Source organism: Scyliorhinus torazame, chromosome 9, assembly GCF_047496885.1.
Source record: "Scyliorhinus torazame isolate Kashiwa2021f chromosome 9, sScyTor2.1, whole genome shotgun sequence".
Classification (NCBI taxonomy): domain Eukaryota; kingdom Metazoa; phylum Chordata; class Chondrichthyes; order Carcharhiniformes; family Scyliorhinidae; genus Scyliorhinus; species Scyliorhinus torazame.
Genome location: NC_092715.1, coordinates 44,905,054 through 44,929,516, shown reverse-complemented (window position 1 = coordinate 44,929,516; position 24,463 = coordinate 44,905,054). Strand labels below are relative to the sequence as shown.

General features: G+C 50.2%; 1 protein-coding gene across 22 annotated transcripts in view; it reads right to left on the bottom strand.

The window, feature by feature from the left end:
- Positions 1 to 24,463, bottom strand: part of LOC140429166 (teneurin-3) — a 3,593,949-nt gene that overhangs the window by 2,494,638 nt on the left and 1,074,848 nt on the right. The gene's annotated exons all lie outside the window — the stretch shown is intronic.

The window sequence follows — 24,463 nt, the reverse complement described above, 5'->3', positions numbered from 1 at the left end:
ACGGACCACACCACCTCCTCCTCCCTCGGGGTGCCCGATGGCCCCCAGGCCTCTACATGGGTGGGGGATGCGAACGGACTGGCCATCCGACGCGCCCCCGACATCTGGCGCTGCCAGTCCTGGAGGCCCGTGCTGGTATCGACAGGGGTCTGCAGGTTTGCAGCCATGGAGCCCAGGGGGTTGTCGAACCCTGTCTGCGACAGTGCGACGCCAGCTCGCACATGGCCACTGGCGCCAATGCCCTCAGCGATGGCCTGCTGAGACTGGGCCATGGCCTGCAGAGACTGGGCCATGGCCTGCAGAGACTGGGCTATGGCCTGCTGAGACTGGGCCATGGCCTGCTGAGACTGGGCCATGGCCTGCTGAGACTGGGCTATGGCGTTGAGCGCCTCTGCCATCTGGCGCTGGCACTGGCTCATGGCCTCCTGTGAGAGGGCAGCCATTTCCTGGGCCACAGACGCCGCCTGCACGGAAGGCCCCAGGCCTCGCAAACCGTTCCCCATGTCTGACACCGTCGCACCCATTGCCTCCACCGCGGACGCCACCCGTGCGGTGTCAGCCTGGGTGGCACGCATGACCGGGACCACTCCCAGCTCCTGGACGCGGGTGGACTCCTCCACCTGCGACCGCAGCCGCCGCAAGCCACCCGTCACCCTATTCGCTCGTCTCCGTGTCGGTGGTTGCATCGGATCTATGTGTGGGTGTGGTAACTGCAGGAACCCGGGATCCATCTGGGCGGCAGATGTTCGCTTGGCCTGGGCTGCCCTCCGACCGCCCGGTCCCTCTGCTGCTCCTACCTCCACCTGCTGTACCGGGACGGCTGTGTTGTGCGCACCAGTGAGTGTACCAGACGCCTCATCACTAAAGTGCCCAACCGTGGTGAGTGTTTCTGCGATGGTGGAGGGTGTTGGTGACAGCAGTGGCATTGTGTCGTGCTCTTCGTCCCACTCTGAGTCCATGGCACTTTGGGGTGGGGGTTCGTCTCCACCCATCCACTCTGAGTCACTGTCCGGTATTTCGTCTTCCCGGGTAGGGGTGTCCTGGGTAGTGCTGTCCCGGGTAGTGCTGTCCCGGGTAGTGCTGTCCCGGGTAGGGGTGTCCTGGGTAGTGGTGTCCCGGGTAGTGGTGTCCTGGCTCGGATGTGACGGGGGCCTGTGGCTGCCCCCCTCATCGCTGGGTGGTCGCTCCCGCACGTGACGGGGGTGTCGTCTCCCTGTTGCTCCAGGTCTCTCCGTCTCCCGTGGTGTGCGAGGGGCATCCTGCGGGCGTCGCATGCTGGAGGGTGCGGGTCTCTCCGTCTCCCGTGGTCTCCGAGGGGCATCCTGCGGGCGTCGCATGCTGGAGGGTGCGGGTCTCTCCGTCTCCTGTGGTCTCCGAGGGGCATCCTGCGGGCGTCGCATGCTGGAGGGTGCGGGTCTCTCCGTCTCCCGTGGTCTCCGAGGGGCATCCTGCGGGCGTCGCATGTTGGAGGGTGCGGGTCTCTCCGTCTCCTGTGGTCTCCGAGGGGCATCCTGCGGGCGGTCTGCATCTGCGGGGATGGGTGCCTGGACGTTTGGTCCTGCGATACACAATGAAGCATGCATGGTTAGACATCAGGCAGTGATCAGGTGATACGGGGGAGGGGGATATAGGGGAGGGGGGATATGGGGACGGGCTGTTGGTGGCTCACTTGCTCGTGGGGCCCCGACCTCTGCATCAGCAACCTCCCGGTCCTCAGGTCCGCCAGCCAGTTCCTGGGCCCTTTCCTCGTGTACGGTCAGTGGCCTCTCATCAGCGGGCCCTCCTCCAGTCCTCACATGCTCCCTATTGTTGTGTGCGCGCTTCTCCTGTGTGGGGGGGGGGGGGGGTTGTGGTGGCAGGGGTAAAAGGCAACAGTGTTAGGCAGGTATATGAATGCACACCATCGGTTGCGCGTGCATTGCAGAGGTTAAGGTTAGGGCTGGATTCACTTGGGGATATGGGGGAGGGGGGATATGGGGGAGGGGGGATATGGGGGAGGGGGGATATGGGGGAGGGGGGGATATGGGGGAGGGGGGATATGGGGGAGGGGGGATATGGGGGATATGAGGGAGGGGGGATATGGGGAGGGGGGATATGGGGGAGGGGGGGATATGGGGGAGGGGGGAAATGGGGAGGGGGGATATGGGGGAGGGGGGATATGGGGGATATGGGGGAGGGGGGATATGGGGGAGGGGGGATATGGGGGAGGGGGGATATGGGGGATATGGGGGAGGGGGGATATGGGGGAGGGGGGATATGGGGGAGGGGGGATATGGGGGTTATGGGGGAGGGGGGATATGGGGGAGGGGGGAATATGGGGGATATGGGGGAGGGGGGATATGGGGGAGGGGGGAATATGGGGGATATGGGGGAGGGGGGATATGGGGGAGGGGGATATGGGGGATATGGGGGAGGGGGGATATGGGGGAGGGGGGATATGGGGGATATGGGGGAGGGGGGATATGGGGGAGGGGGGATATGGGGGAGGGGGGATATGGGGGAGGGGGGATATGGGGGATATGGGGGAGGGGGGATATGGGGGAGGGGGGATATGGGGAGGGGGGATATGGGGGATATGGGGGAGGGGGGATATGGGGAGGGGGGGGTATGGGGGAGGGGGGATATGGGGGAGGGGGGATATGGGGGAGGGGGGAATATGGGGGATATGGGGGAGGGGGGATATGGGGAGGGGGGATATGGGGATATGGGGGAGGGGGGAATATGGGGGATATGGGGGAGGGGGGATATGGGGGAGGGGGGATATGGGGGAGGGGGGATATGGGGGAGGGGGGATATGGGGGATATGGGGAGGGGGGATATGGGGGATATGGGGGAGGCTCACCCTGCCTGACGAGGTTGTTCACCTTCTTGTGGCACTGGGTGCCTGTCCGTGGTGTTAGGGCCACAGCGGTGACGGCCTCTGCCACCTCCCTCCACAGACGCCGGCTGTGGCGTGGGGCAACTCTGCAGCCGTGCCCGGGATACAGGGCGTCCCTCCTCTGCTCCACCGCGTCCAGGAGCGCCTCCACATCGCGTGACTCGAACCTCGGGGCTGAGCGACGGCCAGCCATCAAGTCGGGTGTTGCGGTCGGGTGTTCCGGTCGGGTGGGGGGGAGCTGCGCGGCCTTATGAGCCGTCACGCCGTGCAGCGCGTATGACGCTGCACGGCGTGAACCCCTGCGCAAGCGCGGATCCCGTTACGTCGCTGCTAGCCCATTTCGGGCCGCAGACTATCGGCCCATTTTTATGACGTGACGCAAGTGGGATTTGCGCCGTTTTTTGCGCCGATCGGCGGAGTTTCCGCCGATAACGGAGAATTTCGCCCTAGACTTCTGTCAGAACCATCCATAAACTCTGGCTGGTTTCCTTCAGAAGGTGCTTCTCAGCTTGTTTCAGCTCACCTTCTAACCAAATCATTTTTGACTGTTTGGAAAGACTGTCTTCAGACATATGTTTGACTGAACTGCAGTGGGAGCAAAAATGCTTGACTTAGAAACATAGAAAATAGGAGCAGGAGGACGCCATTCGGCCCTTTGAACCTGTTCCGCCATTCATTATCATGGCTCATCAATCAACTCAATAACCTAATCGCGCTTTCTCCCCATATCCTTTGATCCCCTTCTCCCCGAGTGCTTTATCTATCTGCTTCTTGAAGACATACACTGTTTTGGCCTCAGCTACTTCCTGTGGTAACGAACTCCACAGGCCGACCATTCGCTGTGTGAAGAAAGTTCTCCTCATCTGTATCCTAAATGGTCTACCCAGCATCCTCTGCTGTGATCCCTCCTTCTGGACACATTCACCATGGGGAATATCCTTCCCACATCTGTCCTCTAGTCCTGTTAGAATTTTATAGGTTTCTATGAGATCCCCCCTCATTTTCTGAACTCCAGCAAATACAATCCGAACCGATTCAACCTCCCCTCATACGTCAGTCCCTCCATTGCAGGAATTAATCTGGTAAATCTTCTCTGCACTCCCTCCAAAGCAAGAAGATCCTTCCTCAGATAAGGAGACCAAAACTGCACACAATATTCCAGGTGTGGCCTCACCAAGGCCCGGTATAATTGCAGCCAGAAATCTCTGCTCCTGTACTCGAATCCTCTCGCTATGAAGGTCAACACTTCTGCTGACAGATTTGATCTTTGTCTAAATCTCCACTGATCTGCTTTTCTGCAAAATGTCTGATACCTTAGCTCCACCAGTAACAAGATCATTTTATCAAGCTGAGATATAATTAACTCCACAGGGAACCCCCCTTAATCCAAACAAAACTGCATTAACCCAAGTTTATTTTACAATGCCTTAATTGTACTCCTGGCTCCCAAAACCTTTTAAACAAGGATTATTTTAAATCACAACTGTATCAATCACACACTAATTCAGGCTTTTAATCCTTACTGCAGCAAATACCTAGAATACAATATCAGAAATTCCGACATTCATCACAAAAGAGATAGATAATTTCTTAGATTTTAATGGAATCAAGGGGTATGGGGAGAAAACGGGAATATGGGGCGAGATTCTCTGAACCCCCGCCGGGTCGGATTCTCCGGCCCGGATGGGGCGAAGTCCCGCTGCTAAAATGCCTGTCCCGCCCGCGTAGATTAAACCACCTACCTTACCGGTGGGACAAGGCGGCGCGGGCGGGCTCCGGGGTCCTGGGGGGGGGGGCGCAGGGCGATCCGGCTCCGGCGGATGACCCCACGGTGGCCTGGCCCGCGATTGGGGCCCACCGATCCACAGGCGGGCCTGTGCCGTGGGGGCACTCTTTCCCTTCCGCCTTTGCCACGGTCTCCACCATGGCGGAGGCGGAAGAGACTCCCTCCACTGCGCATGCGCGGGAATGCCGTCAGTGGCCACTAACGCTCCCGCGCATGCGCCGCCCGGAGATGTCATTTCCGCGCCAGCTGGCGGGGCACCAATGGCCTTTTCCGCCAGCTGGCGGGACTGAAATTCATCTGGCGCAGGCCTAGCCCCTTAAGGTTGGGGCTCGGCCCCCCAAGATGCGGAGCATTCCGCACCTTTGGGGCGGCGCAATGCCCGACTGATTTGCGCCGTTCTGGGCGCCAGTCGGCGGTCATCGCGCCGATACAGGAGAATTTCGCCCATAGTATCAAGGTAGGGGATCAGCCACGGTCATTTTGAATGGCAGAGCAGGCTCGAAGGGCCAAATGGCCTACTATTCCTGCTCCTAGGGGAGAAAATGGGGTACAGAAGAGGTTACTTCAAAGTGGAGAGATAAGGGAATTGGCACTTATATGCTAAAAGGCCAGGTCCAGAGGCCGGGTAGCATTAAAAGGGACAAATTATATATCCTTAGCACAATAACTGGAGAAAGGGACACAATAGAGGCAGCTACAATCACGGCCACACCAAGCTGCACAAAACAGCTTCCCCGATTGCCAAAGGGCAGCCGGTTAAAAACAAAGACTTGAAACGTGAAGATTAGCCTTGGCTGAAATTGAAGACGGTTTTCCCAAACTGGTGCATGGTGGTTATCTGCTGGATTTAGCTCAGAGTTATATAATATTGGTTGTTGTTTGGGAGAAAAGGGGTGTCCCAGAGTTTGGGAAACATAGGTAGATGGGAAAAAAGGGAACTTAATGTAATACTGTGTGTGTATTGCCATCGGTGTAGTAAAATGTACTGTTGCAGTGTAATGTAGTGTGGAGGCTGGTTTATCTCAGTTGGTGCCACAGCTGGTTCGTGATGCAGCAGCGCGTGTTCAATTCCCATACTGGCTAAGGTTATTCTTGATTTGGGTTTGGATTGATTGCCACATTGTCACATTAGGGACATAGGATCAAAATGCTTGGGGAAAAGTTTAGAACTGATGTGCGAGGCAAGTTTTTTTACACAGAAGGTGGTAAGTATATGGAAAGCGCTGCCTGGGGAGGTGGTGGGAGCTGGTACAATAGTGGCATTTAAGGAGGATCTAGACAAATATATGAATAGGGTGGGAATGGAAGAATACGGACTCCGTAAGTGCATATGGTTTTAATTTAGACAGGTACCATGGTCGGCGCAGACATGGAAGGCCGAAGGGCCTTTTCCTGTGCTGTATTGTTCTTTGTATGTGCCGAGGTACAGTGAAAAGTATTGTTCTGAGTATAGTCCAGACAGATTCTTCCATACATGAAAAAACATAAGACATACATAAATACACAAAGTAAATAAACAGACACAGACACACAGACATCGGGTGAAGCAGACAGAGTATTGGACTCCTCAGTAGAGACAATGTGTGAAGAGATCAGTTCAGTCCATAAGATGGTCATTCAGGAGTCTGGTAACAGCGGGGAAGAACCTGTTAGTCTGCGTTCTTCGACTTTTGTATCTCCTTCCTGATGGAAGGAGTTGGAAGAGAGAATAACCCAGGTGGGAGGGTCTTTGATTATGCTGCCCGCTTTTCCAAGGTAGGGGAAGGTGTAGACAGAGTCAATGGATGGAGGCGGGTTTGATGGACTGGGCTGTGTTCACGACTCTCTGCAGTTTCTTATGGCCTTGGGCCGAGCAGTTGTCATATCAGACTGTGATGCAGTCAGATAGGATGCTTTCTATGGTGCATCTGTAAAAAGTGGTAAGAGTCAATGAGGACATGCTGAATTTCCTTAGTTTCCTGAGGAAATATAGGCACTGTTGAAGGCCCCACCTTCTCAACCTTGCCCCTCACCTGAGGTGTGGTGATCCTCAAGTTAAATCACCACCAGCCAGCTCTCCCCCTCAAAAGGGAAAGCAGCCTATAGTCATCTGGGACGATGGCGACTTTACCTTTACCTGTAGTACATTATAGTCCTTCTTGTTGTGTGTACTTCTTTTAATTTTATAAATATTCAATATTCTTTATTAATTGATCACAAAATGAGGGACGATTCCTCCCTGGTTTGCACATGTTTCCTAACAATATACCAATAAAAAAATATACACCACTAAGAACCGGTGTTCCAAGTTACCCTTTTAGGTTTTGGGATATCGTCACATTTAGCATCAGTAGGGTTCCAAACACTAGTAATTAACAGCATAAGTACACTTTTAACAATGTGATAATTGTTATCAATTGCCATTCAACCGTTCTCGCTCAAAACATGAACAGTTAGAATTAATGAGTTACGTTCCATATTCAATTTGACTCTAATTTACTTTCCATCACAATCTCCCCACTGTTTATATCTCAATCCTGATAGCTCATTGTTCACCAAGACACCAGGGGCTGGATTTTGGAGATATGGGCAGGGTTATCTGTTGCCCCATGCCGATATCGTAATCGGCGATTGGGCGGAGAATCCCTTCTGATGCCCAAATCGGGGGCGGTGCCGGTTTGACGCTGGTTTACTTGTCTCTGTCCCCTCCAAAATGGCATCTTCACGTCGCACATCGCCCGCCGCATGCCGTTGGAACAGGTTTGGCACGTCATCGGAAGGCCTTCCCCCAATGATCCGGTCCCGATGGGCCTAGTTCCCGACTGTGCAGTTGACGTGTGGTCTAGCGGTCAGCAACCCGGCCAAGCAGCCACAGACTGTGTCCAGCACCACCACAGTCAGCCAGGAGCCGTGCTGCTGGCGGGCGGACTTCCGTGAGGGCTGGGGGGACTGGTGGGGGTGGCCAGGGGTTGTCCTGTGGGGCAGTATTTGGCAGGTGGGGTCATGCACGGCCGGCGCCATGTTGTACGTCATGAACGCTGCAGGGACATTAGTAACGTTTAAGGGGCATCTTGACAAATACATGAATAGGATGGGAATAGAGGAATACGGACCCCGGAAGTGTAGAAGATTGTAGTTTAGTCGGGCAGCATGGTCGGCACAGGCTTGGAGGGCTGAAGGGCCTGTTCTTGTGCTGTACTTTTCTTTGTTCTTTGTTCTTTGCTTGAAACCAAATTCCAATTTTGTTTTGCAAAGTGAAGTGCTGTAATTCTGATTACAAAATTCAGTAAGACAACCCCTTAAACAAGATGGCACTCTTCAGATTTTGGCCTGACCGCTGATTGAATGTGAGGTTTGTCATGAAACTCAAATGCACCAAAACAGGTTGTCCAACAGATCTCTTGTCATTTTTGAACTTGGGGACAATGTATGTTTCCTCAAAGATAAAATGTCATATTTTTCAGCTGAATTAAGTTGCTTATATCTTACAGAATGCCTAGTCTCTCGCAGCTTCCAAAGGAGGAATAGGGTAAAAATAAATCAGATTGCAGGCAGTACATTGAGGCGGCTTTTGTCAAGCGTTGCCTATTATTTGGTTAAGCTAAATGGAGGAAAGAGAAACCACCACAGAAAGACAGTGAGCTTTTTTCTTTCTGGTCAGCTCTTAAAACTGTCCTAAGTTTATTTGCCAGGAGGAACAAAGATATCAAAGGTGAATTCTACTGCGTTAAATGGTCTTTTAATATATTATATGGGGGATAAGGGCATCAGTCAGTAGACAGGCAGAGATTAGGCACTGTCCTGACTCAAAGCACCAGTTTCATTGATCTACGCGACACGTTTCACTGCATTTTATGGTTCAGATGGACAACGGAAAACCTCACACGATCTCACTGTGGCAGGGCTGCCTGTCGATTCAACTATGGATTGGTATTTCTCCTCTATTGATTTTACTGCATCTGAATTCCGCATAAAAAGGAGAAGACTAGTAGAATACTGGCTGACAATGTCAGAATACTAAAGCACATTGAAAGGATGCTGATGATGCTTTCTGGATTCAGGAGAATCCTCAAGACTGCCGTGCACCTGTCAACCTCCCAACCAAGAGTATTGACAAGTGTCATGTGAGAGTACCTTTAAGAAGTGGGTGTTTATCAGTGATGTCAGAGTGTAGGTGGAGCTGGGCTGTCTGTCAGCTTTTTACTTTCATTTATGGCTGTTTGCTGCAGGGTGTGTTTTAGTTTTGTTTTCAGAGCTGGATAGCTGCAGTCACAGCCAGAAGGTGTATTAATCTCTCTCTGTAATCTAAAGACTGTAAATTGATCCTGGTGATTTAAAATTAATAACAGTAGTGACTTTAACCTGATGTGCTTCTGGTAAAAGGTGTTTCAAGTCATATGGATGTTAAAAGGAAAGCTTAAAGGATTATTTAGTGATGTATTCTTTGGGGGTTGTATTGGAATTAATGGTTGCCAAGATGTTCACTGTATGTTTTAAAAAGGTTAACTTTAGTTCATAGAATAAACATTGTTTTGCTTTAAAAAATACTTTTCCATTTCTGCTGTATCACACCTGAAGAATGGGCCATGTGCTCCCCATACCACAATCTATTAAAAGTTGTGGGTCAGGTAAACTCCATGATACACTTTGGGGTTCCCTAAACCCTGGCCCATAACAAATTGGGAGCTCGTCCGGGATAAAAGTCTATCTATTGGATTGGCTTAGTAAACTTAAAGACAGTGAGGGGTGAGCATATTGTGGTTGCTTTTCAGGTGTGGTATTTTAGTTTAAGTGGGGTGTGTGTTGTGGACAATGGCTCTTTCAGAGGCTCTGAGGTTTTTGGGGGTGGAGACGGTCACACGCAGTACCTTACGGACAGAGACTAAAAGCAGACTGTTAGATTTGGCAAAAAACAATGCAGTTAACATTACCTGACAAAATGTGAAAAGATGAGGTAATTATGGCGGTGGCTAAGCATTTAAAGATGCCTGAGATACAGTTTGACTTATTAGAAATGGCAAAGATCCAGTTGCAGATTAAGCAACTTGAACATGAAAACGGCATACTCGAGCAGTACGCCCCACGCTGTATGGATGACCTCAGGATGTCACCCGAGGCCCTCCTCCGATGCTTCGCCCCCGATGGGCTGAGTTCCCAATGGCGTGGGTCACTCATGCTATTTTTATTTATGAACCCGGCGTGGCGGCTGTGGACTGAGTCCAGCGCCGCCACAGTCGGGGGAGGGGGGGAAGCCGTTCCGTGGGCAGGAGGGGCTTCGGCGGGGGGCTGGGGGCACTGGTGGGGCAGTCCGGGGGTGGCGGGGGGGGGTTACTTGGAGACAGGGTGTGGCAGGCCGAATCCGCCCGTGGCCCGGCATTGTTGCATGGCGCGGCCGCTGCAGGTCGCCACCGTGCACATGTGCAGCCACGGACCTGCCAATTCTCCGGATGTATCCGTAGGTAAAGCTGGGGGGATTTACGCTGCATGCCTGCTAGCCCCCTAGCAGATAGAGGATCAGTACAGCTTTTGCGCCACTTTTTCTGGCATAAAACACCACTGTTCCCACGCCAGCATCAGCACTTAGTCTTCAAGTCAGAGAATATAGCCCCATAAATCCCAATGATCAGAACACTTCCTACAATGGGGTATTATGCATGCAGTAGTCAAACTTTGACCTGACTTGTAGACTCACTTTCAAATCCTTGCCATGCATTTGCCCACTCACTCAGCTTGTCCAAATCACAGATAAACATTTTTTCATCCTCCTCACAGCTCACACTCCCATCCAGCTTTGTGTCATCTGCAAATTTGGAGATATTACATTTAGTTCCATTATCTAAATCATTATTATATATTGTGAATAGCTGGGGTCCTCGCACTGATCCCAGCAACATCCACGAGTCACTGCCTGACATTTGGAATAAGATCTGTTTATTCCAACTCTTTGTTTCCTGTCTGCCAACCAATTATCTATCCATCTCACTACACACCCATCCCCAATTCCATGCATTTTAATTTGACTGCTAATCCCTTATGTGGGAATTTGTTGAAAGCCTTCTGAAAATACAAAGAGACCACATCCACCCCCCGCCGGGTCGGAGAATCACCTGGGGGGGGCGGCGTGAATCCCACTCCCGCCGGCTGCCGAATTCTCCGGGAATCGCGCCGGTCGGCGGGCCCCCCCCGTGATTCTCCGGCCCGCGATGGGCCGAAGTCCCGCTGCTGTAATGCCGGTCCCGCCGGCGTGAATTAAACCACCTCCCTTACTGGCGGGACCAGGCGGCGCGAGTGGGCTCCTTGATCCTGGGGGGGGGGCGCAGGGCGATCTGCCCCAGGGTGCATCCACCGTGGCCTGGCCCGTGATCGGGGCCCACTGATCCGCGGGCGGGCCTGTGCATTGGGGGCACTCTTTCACTATGCGTCGGCCGTGTAGGTCTCCGCGATGGCCGACGCATAGGTGACCCCCCCACCGCGCATGTGCGGGGATGACGTCAGCAGCCGCTGACGCTCCTGCGCATGCGCGGAATTCCGCCGGCCGGCGGAGTTCCTTCGGCCCCGGCTGGCATGGCGCCAAAGGCTTTCCACGCCAGCCGGTGGGACAGCAACCACTCCGGCGCGGGCCTAGCCCCTAAAGGTGAGGGCTTGGCCCCTAAAGGTGCGGATCTCCGCACCTTTGGGGTGGCCCGACGCCGGAGTGGTTCACGCCACTCCAGACCGCCGGGACGCCCCGCTCCGCCGGGTAGGGGAGAATCCCGCCCATGATCTCTCTTTCATAAATCCATGCTGAATCTGTCTGATTCTGCCACTGTTATCCAAGTGCTCTGCTATAAAATCTTTTATAATGGAGTCAAGCATTTTTTCCACTTCCGAGGTCAGACAGACTGGTCTATAATTTTCTGTTTTCTCTCTCCCTCCTTCAGTGGAGTTACATTAGCTACACTCCAATCTGTAGGAACTATTGTAATAATAATAATAATAATCACTTATTGTCACAAGTAGGCATCAATGAAGTTACTGTGAAAAGCCCCCCGTCACCACATTCCGGCGCCCGTTCGGGAAGGCCGGTACGGGAATTGAACCCACGCTGCTGCCTTGTTCTGCATTGCAAGTCAGCTGTTTAGCCCACTGTGCTAAACCAGCCCTTGTACATGTTCTAATATGTACAGACTCTTAGAAGGTGGCCACCAATGCATCCACTATTTCTAGGGCCACTTTCTTAAGTCCTCTGGGATGTAGATTATCAGGCCCTGGGATTTATTGGCCTTCAATTCTATCAATTTCCCCCACAACATTTCCCTACGAATACTGATTTCCTTCAGTTCCTCTCTCTCACTAAACCCGGTGTTCCGCAACATTCCTAGTATGTTACCTGTGCCGTCCTTTATGAGAACAGAACCAAAGTTTGTATTTCGTTCGTCAGCCATTTCTTGTTCCTCATTAAAATTTCCCGTTTCTGACTTGTTTTCACCAATCTTTTTCTTTTCGCATACCTATAGATTTTCTCTTCTTGCAGATGGTCATTGCCTCACACTTGTGTTGCACAAATCATATTTGTCACTCCGTAGCCCAAGCCTAGATATTTTCCAGATCTTGCTGCATTTCACATGGGCTGTTTCAGTATCTGAGGATTCGCGTATGGTGCTGGACATTGTGCAATCATCAATGGTCATCCCAACTTCAGAAGGTATGATGGAAGGAAGGGCATTGATGTAGCAGCTGAAGCTAATTGGCTTTGGACACTGCCCTGAGGAACTTTCCTGGTCCATGAGCTTTTCATATTTCTTGATAAGCATGACGGTTGAAAGGAAAGACAAAGATGCTTATGGAAAAAGATTGTTGATAGTGGGAAAAGGAAGGTAAGGAAAATCTTTGCTTTCAAGGGTAATGTTAAAGCAACGGGAAATGTTGACAGTGAGGGGGCTCAACGACTTTTCATGTGTTCTGGCCAGATCTAGCAATTAACGGCAATGCTACTCATGTCCCAGGTATAATTCCGTTACCCTGGGGCTGTAGAATGACTAGTCATTTGGAGGACAAGAGGGAGTGAAGGCATTGCAAGGGACAAGGATAAAATTGGAGGTGAAGGAAAGGGTGAGCAAATCGATGGCTGCATAAGAAGTGCGCAGAAAGATTGGAATGAGGTCAAACATTATGGGCAGCACGGTAGCATTGTGGATAGCACAATTGCTTCACAGCTCCAGGGTCCCAGGTTCGATTCCGGCTTGGGTCACTGTCTGTGCGGAGTCTGAACATCCTCCCCATGTGTGTGTTGGTTTCCTCCGGATGCTCCAGTTTCCTCCCACAATCCAAAGATGTGCAGGTTAGGTGGATTGGCCATGATAAATTGCTCTCAGTGTCCAAAACTGCCCTTAGTGTTGGGTGGGGTGACTGGTTTATGGGGATCGGGTGGAGGCGTTGACCTTGGGTATGGTGCTCTTTACAAGAGCCAGTGCAGTCTCGATGGGCCGAATGGCCTCCTTCTGCACTGTAAATTCTATGTCTATGTCTATGTAAATTTGGCACTTTGAAAATATAGTTCTGGGAATTTTTCAAAAGAGTGTGGGTTGTAGATGTGAAGGAAAGTAGACAGAGATGTCATTGTCTGTGATAGGCAGCATGAGATACCCACATCTCACATTATGCTTCGAAATGGCAGGGTTGAGGGGTTGCAGTAAAAATGGATAGGAGAGATTATGGATGGGATTCTCCGGGAACCGGCGGGACGGGCCACTCCGGCGCCGAGGAGTGGCGTGAACCACTCCGGCATCGGGCCGCCCAGAAGGTGCGGAATCCTCCGCACCTTCAGGGGCTAGGCCGGCGGTGGCGGGTTTGGCGTCACGCCAAGCGGCGCTGAAGGGGTTTGCCGCCACGCCAACCGACGCCGAAGGATCTCCGCCGGCTGATGCGAGTTGGCGTATGCACAGGAGCGCCAGCGTGTGCTGGCATCATCCCTGTGCAGGCGCCGGGGGCTTCTTCTCTGCACCGGCCATGGCGGAGGTTGACAGCGGCCGGTGCGGAGGGAAAGAGTGCCCCGACGGCACAGGCCCGCCCGCGGATCGGTGGGCCCGGATCGCGGGCCAGGCCACCGTGGTTTTACCGTGATTTACACTGGCGGTACCTGCCGAAAACGGGCAGCCACTCGGCCCATCGCGGGCCAGAGATTCGCCGGGGGGGCCACTGACAACGGCCGCCAACCGGCGTGCCGCGATTCCCGCCCCCGCTAAAACCCCGACGCCGGAGAATTCGGCAGCTGGCGGGGACGAGATTCACGCCGCCCCCCCCCCGGCGATTCTCCGACCCGGCGGGGTTCGGAGAATCCTGCCCTATAGAACCAGAAATCTCTTCAGTGCAGAAGGAGGCCATTCGACCCATCGATTCTGCGCTGACCCTCCAAAAGAGCAACCCACCCAGGCCCAATCCCCCACCCTATCCCCGTAACCCTAATTAACCTTTGGACACTTAGGGACAATTCAGCATGGCCCAATCCACCTAAGGTTGGAATTCTATCTGGGTCCCTGGTGCTGGGAGGTAGCAATGCTAACTACTGTGCCACCGTGTTGCCCAATATTGGGCAGGATTCTCTTGCCTCCTAGCTGTGAGTTTCTTAGCGGTTGGCCATTCACTGGCGGTGGAATTCTCTGCTCCCACTGCTGTCAATGAAATTTCCGACTGAGGTCACCCCACATCATTGGGTACACTGTGGATGGGGGTGCGCTGCCAATGGGAGCAGAGAATCCCACTGCCAGTGAACGGCCAGAGAATTCCGGCCATAGAGAAGATATATTATATATTTATGAAAGTGCAAGGGAAACCAAGAAGATTAAAATCGTCAATGATGAAAAGGTGCCCAATAAAGTACAAACTGGGTCAGGAATGGAGGAAAGGGGTTTTTGAGGCTTGTGGAACTTGCTGGAACGGGCGGATTGTCAAGGAGAACAATCAGCTTTCCACAATATCTGATTCCTGAAAGAGGGGGAATTGTCAGAAGATTATTGGAAGCGACCAAAATATGATTTGGTGATTGTCATGATCTTTGACCTGGAAACAAAAAAAAGTAAGAAAAAATTGTAATTGCTTTAAAATGTTTGTGGAATCTGTAATTTGTTTCAAAGGTGCTTTTTAGGAGTTTGAATCAATAATAAAGGGATTAATTGCAATTTTCTTGGACAAGACAAAATACAGGTCCATGTTACCTGCTGACCCTCGTCCTGCAAGCAGTATAAATAGGAAGGAATTGACGATACGGAAGCGGTGTGGCCAGCAGACACGAAGGAGAGCTATGACACAGAAAAGCTAGCGGTAGAGGCGATTAGTGCACAGATGCAGAGAGAAAGGGAAGCAGAAGAACTGGAGAGGTGATGAGAAGATTCTGGAAGGAAGTGCACCATATTGAGAAGGGTGCCCGGGCGAAACTCTGTTTCTGCGAAGGTGTTGCCTATGGAAAAATCAACTAACTCTTAGAAGGAAAGGGACAGGAATTCAGTTTGGAAGACCTGAGTTAGCTGAAGCAAGGACCTACAGGCAGACCAGACTACCTGTTAACTCAGTGAGATCATCTCTGTTATACCTGCTATCTGATGGGCAATCAATTACTCTCGAGACGAAGGTAATAAGTAACTAAGGCTTTAATGCACTAGAACTTTACCCCAGCAGCTTCGGTACAGAAAGTGAAGGCTGATGGGACGGCACAATCTCTTCTACCCCGCCTTCGGGGCGGAGCTACTCATACAGCCAATGGTAGACTCCAGGGTCTTAACCAATGGCGTCGGCCTCTCAGGTACCGCAATACCTGGTACTACCACACTATCCCTGTGTAATTTATAGTTCTTACTGATCTGTTAATTTACATTCAATGTACATTAATCTTGATTTGTTGTGAAGCAAAAGTTACAAAAAGTAAAATCTTGTTGATCAATAAAAACATTAAAAAAATATCTTGTTGGTACTTTCCTCATTTGGCGATAGTTTGTTAAATTTGGTGATTTCGGGTTTACAATCCCCACTGGGTAGTAACAGTGACAATAACCCTTTATGATTGAAAACAAAGCCAGCAATGGAGGCTTCAGTAAAGAGAAACCAGGAGCCAAAATGTCAATGTAGCCATCAACAAGAAAGTCATGGACGTGAATAGATGTGGTGGGAAGGGCTGTGATTGTTCATTCGCTGGTAGAGTCTACGCGGGTGTGATGGGTGGGAAGGGCAGGTTGTGAATGAGGTTGATGAAGCTGGCAACAGAAATCCCCAATGATCCTGTACATTAAACTCTTCAGTGCATTGCAAAATGCAGACTGTAAGCATCTCTCATACTTGACTCCTGGTAACCCAAAAAGAAATCTGTTAAATATAAGAGCATGCAGACCTCTGGTCTTCAGTTCAATAAGCACAGAATAGTGCAAAGCTCTTTAATAATCCACTTATCAGCCTAACCAGATAAGTTCGGACATTTTCAATGCTCTCTTATTGCTTTTCATGCTTATATGGCACATATTCCTTTTAGTCAAGTTTATTTTATTTTATCAAGTGATCTGCCGGGGAAGTAAGTACGCTCCTATAAGCTCTTAAAATGATCACTTTACTAATCTCTGCCTCTGCCCCCACACATTACACTTTGTAGCATATCATATTACATATTCTGAAAGGTGACACTTCAAAAAGTGGAAGGCCACTTTACCAGTGCAGCTTTCATCCCATCTTCCTATTTATGGAGCATATCAAAGGATCTATTGGGAATTGCAGACCGATCCATGCCTCACCTCCTCAGATCATTAGCGATTAATCCGTTTTGTTAGTTTTTGCATGCGGATGTTTTTTGACTGGCAGATGATCAAAAGCTAAAAATTATTGTTCACTTCTCATGAAAGATGGATTGGATTAATAGATAATGATGTTAGTTTACAGAAAAGGAATCATTAAACTAACCCAGCAGAGGAACGCAAAGAATAGTTTCTGATCACTGGGAGCCCAGCAGTGTTTGCTTCCGAATGAATTTTTAAATTGGTCGCTTGTCCATCCACCTTGACGATTTGTGGGCTTGCAAAAGACAACTGAAGCTGAGATGACAAACAAGATTAATTGATCAGAAATTCAAAAGGCTGAAAGGAATTTTATGTGAAATACTTCCGACATCTCTCTGACTGGAAAAGTAAAAATCTAGTAAAAATCTCAGCATTAGCTCCCTCATCTCTGAGTCAGAGGTTGTTTGTTTGAACACAACTCCAGGTACTTGAGCACATAATCTAAGCTGACACTTCAGTGTAGTAGTGAGGAAGCGCTCCACTACTAGAGATACTGTCTTTCGAAGGAGAAATATTAAATCAAGGCCCCGGTATGCATCTTCCCATGCTCGGGTGGAGGCAAAAGATGTCATAGCAACGTTCAAAGACGAGTCAGCAGGGTGTCCTGTTCTGAATAAGAGTCTTACTGGCCTCAATGTTAACTTTGTTTCTCTCTCCGTAGATGGTACTAAGCCTGCTGACTTTTTCCAGCTCTTTCTGTTTTTGCTCTCGGTTTTCTTGTCAATATTTCTTCCTCAACCAACATGGCTAAAAAATGTTGGGTGGGATTTTCCGCCCCCTCCCCCGTGGTGTGTTTTCTAGGCAGTGGGGGCGGTTCGGCATTGATCATCACCATTTGGCAATGTTCGCCGTCCACGCCACCGAGGGAATTGCCTGGGGTGGTGGTGGGTTGGGAGAGTCACCTTCAGCCTATTATTTGGTCAATCACCATTGCGATTTTCGTGGGACATTGTCGTGAATAAATTAGCTGCTGTTTTCCTTCTTAGATTTCAAGTGATCGCTCCTCAAGAGAACTTCATTGACTGTAAAGTGTTTTATACATTGTCCGGTCATGAAAGGCGTATGGCAAGATGGTGGTGTAGCAGTAATGTTGCTGGACCAGTATTCCAGAGGCCCAGGCTAACGCTTTGGGGACATGGGGTCAAATCCCACCATGGTAGCTGGTGGAATTTGAATTCAGTTAATAATCTCTGAAATAAAAAGCTGGTCTTGGCAATGGTGACCACAACAACTATCGTCAACTGATATAAAAAATAAAACCCTTTTAGGGATGAAAATCTGCTATCCTGACCTGGTCTGGCCTACAGGTGACTCCAGATCCACAGTCATATGATTGATATTTAACTACATTCTGAAATGGCCGAGCAAGCTGCCCACTTCACGGGGCAATTAGGGATGGACAGGAAATGCTGGTATCACTAGCAATGCCCAAAGTATAAATGCAGTTCCTTTCTTTAACATACCCTTTTTATGGATCAAGACATCCAGGGGCCAGTTTATAGTAAGCACCTGCTTAGCCGAAAGATGGCAAACTCAAACAATAATTTTCCATGGTTGGCATTAAACCAGAGCTTTTGAGCAATTCCGATTTTGATTTTGTATCATTCACTGCTGATTAGAATCACCACCTTTGTCATGATTAACAGTGCACATGCAACAGTGCTTCATCACAAGGTGGTTTCAAACATTGTGGCTCCTTAAATTCTTTGCATATTGTATGTACCGTGATAAAATAAATGAAGTGTACAGCTGAGTGCAGGGGGAATGTGGTGTGTTAGCTTTGGGTGAAATTAGCCCTGACTGGAAGGATGACAGTTTCCTTCCTTTTCCCATCATTAGAACATGGAGTAAAAGTGAATCTTACCACAAGTGGATGTAACTCTACAGTACAGAATTGCTGGCACTATTCCTCAAAGGTCACTCAGAGAGGGCAGTTTGAAAAATAGAAGTAACGCTGCTACAGATAAATTGGAGTCTCCCACACTAAAATTCAGAATGCCGCACATGTAATGAGCAGGAGAAGGCAGCCAAAGAATTAACAATAACTTATTGTATCACTGGGCTTTACATTGGAGGTTGTTCATAATATCTTTGATAGGTGGGAAGAAAAAACAATATCAATATAGCTGGGTGGAGTTATTCATAGTGCAAAGGAAGATGGTTGTAGTCATTGGAGGTAAGTCATCTCACTTCGAGGACATCAGTAGAGCAGTACCTCAGGGTAGTGTCCCAGGCCTAACCATTTTCAGCTGATTCATCAATCCTTCCGATATAAGGTCAGAAGTGGGGATGTTTTCTGATGATTAAACAATTTTCAGCACCATTTGAAACTCCTCAGGTATGTGAAGCAGCCCATTTCCAAGTGCAGCGAAACCTGGACAATATCCAACTTTGGGCTGACAAGTGGCAAGTAACATTTGCACCACACAAGTGCCAGGCAATGACCACCACAACAGGAGAGAATTTAACCATCACCCCTTGACATTCAATGGCATTTCCACCGGGAGCTCCAGTTTCCTTCCACAGTTCAAAGATGTGTGGCTTAATCTTTTTTTAAGGGGCAATTTAGCATGACCAATCCACCTACCCTGCACATCTTTGAGTTGTGGGGGTGAGACTTACGCAGAAACAAGAAGAATGCGCAAACTCCACATGGTCAGTGACCCGGGGGCCGGGATTGAACCCGGGTCCTCGGCGCCTTGAGGCAGCAGTGCGAACCACTGTGCCACCGTGCCGCCCATCTGTAGCTTAGGTTAAAGGGTTATTGGGACAGGGCGGGGGAGTGGGTTTGCCTGGAGTGCTCTTTCAAAGGGTTGGTGCAGACTTGATGAGCCGATTGGCCTCCATCTGCACTGTAGAGATTTTATGATTACCATCACTGAATCTCCACTATAAACTTCCTTGGGGTTACCATTGACCAGAAACTGAAAAGGACGAGCCAAATAAATACTGTGCCTGCAGAGAGAGGCTAGGAATCCTGTGGCGAGTAACTCAACTCCTGACTCCCCAATGCCTGTCCACAATTGACAAGGCACAAGTTAGGAGTGTGATGGAATACTCTCAACTTGCTTGGATGAGTGCAGCTCCAACAACACTCAGGAACCATCGAGGAAAAACCAACCCGCTTGATTGTTACCCCATCCATAAACATTCCCTCCCTCTATCACTGACGCACAGTAGCAGCGGTGTATACCATCGACAAGATGCACTGCAGGAATTCGCCTCGGGTCCGTCATCGCCTTTGATTAGGGTTAGGTGGATTGGCCATGCTAAATTACCCTTAGTGTCCAAAATTGACCTTAGTGTTGGGTGGGGTTACTGGGTTATGGGGATGGGGTGGAGGTGTTGACCTTGGGTAAGGTGCTCTTTCCAAGAGCCGGTGCAGACTCGATGGGCCGAATGGCCTCCTTCTGCACTGTAAATTCTATGAAACCCACAACTTTGACCATCTAGAAGGTGAACAGCAACAGACAAATAGGAATACCGGCACCTTGAAATTCCCCACCAAGTGAGTCACCACCCTGACTTGGAAATAAATCATCGTTCCTTCACTGTCACTGGTCAACATCCGGGAACTCCCTCTCTAAGAGCACTATGGACTGCAGAGGTTCACGAATGTAGCTCATCCCCACCTTCTCAAGGGCAACTCGGGATGGACAATAAAATGTTGGCCAACCAGACAAGCCCATATCCAGTGAACAAATAAGAAAAAAACATGTACATTAGGGCAATATCTAAATATTTCAAAGCGGTGGGGTGACTGGAGGGCAAAAGTAAACATACCTCAACTGCAGAAATACCCACCATTTTACACACCAGCACAATTTATTCAGCTGTAAAATTATATTATATTTCTCAGGTGGGAAAAGAAATCCAGGTTTTAATAATGCAAGGCAGTTTGAATTTTTTAGTTTTCTGATTGATTCATTGTTAGAACATATCCTTGTTTAAATGCTGCACAGAGAATTCCAATAAGCCAATGAGATAAAACATTGATAAGGTGTTTGAACAATGTTGGCTATGCTTTGGCTTTGTTTTAGATTTAATCATATTGGCAACAAAAGTCAAGACAATCTGAAGGAATGTGCCTATGTTAACTATGCTTACAGGTAAGACACTGATGGAAATATTTATTCATATTCCAAAATTATAATAATGATAATAATAATATAATAATCGCTTATTGTCACAAGTAGGCTTCAATGAAGTTACTGTAAAAAGACCCCAGTCGCCACATTCCGGCGCCTGTTCGGGGAGGCCGGTACGGGAATTGAACCCGCACTGCTGTCTTGTTCTGCATTACGGTAGCAGCACGGTAGCATTGTGGTTAGCACAATTGCTTCACAGCTCCAGGGTTCCAGGTTCGATTCCAGCTTGGGTCACTGTCTGTGCGGAGTCTGCACATCCTCCCCGTGTGTGCGTGGGTTTCCTCCGGGTGCTCCGGTTTCCTCCCACAATCCAAAGATGTGCAGGTTAGGTGGATTGGCCATGATACATTGCCCTTAGTGTCCAAAATTGCCCTTAGTGTTGGGTGGGGTTGCTGGGTTATGGGGATAGGGTGGAGGTGTTGACCTTGGATAGGGTGCTCTTTCCAAGAGCCGGTGCAGACTCGATGGGCCGAATGGCCTCCTTCTGCACTGTAGATTCTATGATTACAAGCCAGCTATTTAGCCCACTGTGCTAAACCAGTCCCTTATATTTGCGCTCCTCCAGAGGCTTGGAGCTAGAACTTCATATAGGTTTTGTGGTCAACTTTTAAAGTAGCGATCCTCCATTAGGAGGCTATGTTTTCCCGCCGGAGCTGAATTGCACCAGTTCAAGGGTCGCTATATGGTCGTAAAGTGGGATGCAATTCAGTGTTCCACGCCACGCAAATTTATGCATAGTGTGGAATATGAGGGACTCCCAGAAAATCCCACTATTGGGCCGCCATCTTGACCCGGAGGTCCGATAGCGAGGTTCAGCGACCTGCCCCGACCGCCCCCTCACCGCAAATCGGCCCCCACCCCTCCCCCAACCACACAGCAGCTCCCAATCCTCAAATTGTCTGGGTACCCCCCCCAACCCCCAAGTATTAGGATGACCCGACCCACCCCCATACCCAAGGGACCCCTGTCACAGGGGGACACCTCCAGTAACCGCTATAATAGGGGTACCCCCACAGGGACCCCATTAATAGACCCCCACATGGACCTCCCCACAGGGACTCCTTTAATAGGGGGAACCTTTACAGGGATCCCTTTAATAGGATAACCCCCACAGGGGCCCCTTTAATAAGGGGACCTGCACAGGGACTCCCGTAATAGAACCCCCATAGGGAGCCCTGTAATAACAGATCCCCCCCACAGGGACTGCTGTAATGGGGGACCTCCCACAGGGACCTTTGTAATAGGGGGATCCCCCTCAGGGAGCCCTGTAATAGGGGAATGCCCCATAGGGACCCCTGTAATAGGGGACCCCCTACAGGAACACTTGTAATAGGGGGACCCCCACTGGGACTCCTGTAATAGGGGGTCCTCACAAGGTGGCCTCCCTGGGACCTCTTTCATAGTGGGACCCCCCCTCCCCCCCAGGGGCTTCTCAAATAACAGGACACCCCTAGGGACCCCTGTAATAGGGGGACCCCTCAGGGACCGTTATCATAGGGGGACCCTCATAATAGGAGGGCCCTTCCCACAGGGACCCCTATAATAGGGGGACCATCCCACAGGGACCGCTGTAATAGGGTGAACCCATAGGGACCCCTGTAATGGAGGACCTCCCACAGGGATCCTTGTAATAAGGGGATCCCCCTCAAGGACCCCTGTAGTAGGAGGACGCCGCACAGCGACCCCTGTAATATGGGGACACCCCCCAAGAGACCCCTGTCATACTGTGACCCCGCACAAGGACCCCTGTAATAGGGGGACCTCTGTAATAGGGGGACCTCCCCCGGAGGCCTTTGTAATAGGGGGCACCTCCAGGGACCCCTGTAATAGGGGGACCCCCACATAGGCAACCCTGCCCAAATGAACCTCTCCACAGCACCTCTCACATACTCGAAGGAGAGCAGCTGAGGCCTGCGTCTGGTTCCCACAGATCCGTTAGCTGCAAGCCATTCATAGCTTCCAAGTAGTGGTCTGTGATTGACAGCTCCTACAAATCATCTGCAGCTTTGGTCCATTCATATCCTTTCACGGTTCAGTGACCTAAGAGGTGAAACCCTAATGTTTGCAAACATTGACCACAGCAAAGAGATGAAAGTGCATTCCAAGCACCAAATAGATTCCAATCACTCAAGCGTGTGATTTCACTGCACTTACCTTGAGGTCCACCGCATCAGGGCCATGCTGGTAAAAACCAGAAGGGATTCACGCCCATATGAATCTCGGCCGCAGGGACCAGAGAATCATGGGAGGCCGGAGCATAGGGTGCCGTCCCCGCTAACAAGATGCAAATGGGTGAGACTTATTTTGCATTTATTTACAACTCCCACCGGCACATATCGTGGACCTCATTCACGCCGTCACGTGGCGTTGGAGCACCACGTTCGGATTGGCATACGGCGCCGATCCCGATTTTCCCCCGATGCCTGACTCTCCATCCCATTGGGAAACACATTCCGTGCATCCGAGGACAGAGAATCCCGACCAGTGTTTTAGTCACTTTTACATTCAGTCCCGACAAAGAAAATTTCCATAGTGACAGAAAAAATATTTGTAGTGGCGAGTAAAATCTATTTCACACAGATTTGCAAGGAGAATGGGCATGGGCACTTTGCTCCTGAATAAAAATTAATGTAAAAACCTCAAACATGCATTAGGTTTTGAATTATATTCAATGGAACATTAGAGGCACAAAAGTGCAACAATACAGAGTGGAATTTCTCCCTCGTATAAAGAGGGAAGTAAAGTCAATCACATGGTATTTGATTCACATGGGATAAATTCCTTACCCAACACCTATGAATTGAATATCTCTATATTAAACATTCAGGATCTTCAATTGAAATTTCTTTAGCAATCTTCTAAACAGGCATTCAAAAGTGGGCACTGATGCACAAGAGGTCGCACAGCAATCACTCACTAGAGAATATTGCTTTTGCTTTTGATCACTATAAATCATTATTCATCTGGCCAATGAAAATCCTATCCAAGGCAACAGAATAAATAAGGATTTCGCAGACAGACATTTTTGATGATATTTTCAGGGGCTTTTGAGAAATTGTGTTTTTCTGTCTTACTGATTACACCTTTTTGTTTTCTTCTTAGGGTAGCACGGTGGCACAGTGGGTAGCTCTGCTGCCTCACAGCACCAGAGACCCGAGTTTGATTCTGACCTTGGGTGACTAGGTTTCATAGAATTTACAGTGCAGAAGGAGGCCATTCGGCCCATCGAGTCTGCACCGGCTCTTGGAAAGAGCACCCTAACCAAGGTGTATGGAGCTTGCCCATTACTCTCTGGGTGGGTTTCTCCGATTCTGCGGCAGAGTGTCCACGCCGTCGGAAACACCGTCACATTTCATGACGGTGTGAACGGGCCGCTGGGAGTACCGATTCTGGCCCCTACAGGGGGCCAGTAAGGCGCTGGAGTGGTTCACGTCGCTCCAGCCTCCCATCCCGGCACGAACTGTGTGACACGCCAACCCGCGCATGCGCAGTGGCGCCGGTGCCAACCCACGCATGCACGGTGGCCTCCCTCAACGTGCCAGCCCTGACACAACATGACCAACAAAGAACAAAGAAAAGTACAGCACAGGAACAGGCCCTTTGGCCCTCCAGGCCCGTGCCGACCATGCTGCCCGACTAAACTACAATCTTCTACACTTCCTGGGTCCGTATCCCTCTATTCCCATCCTATTCATGTATTTGTCAAGATGGCCCTTGAATGTCACTATCGTCCCTGCTTCCACCACCTCCTCCGGTAGCGAGTTCCAGGCACCCACTACCCTCTGTGTAAAAAACTTGCCTCGTACATCTACTCTAAACCTTGCCCCTCGCACCTTAAACCTATGCCCCCTAGTAATTGACCCCTCTACCCCGGGGA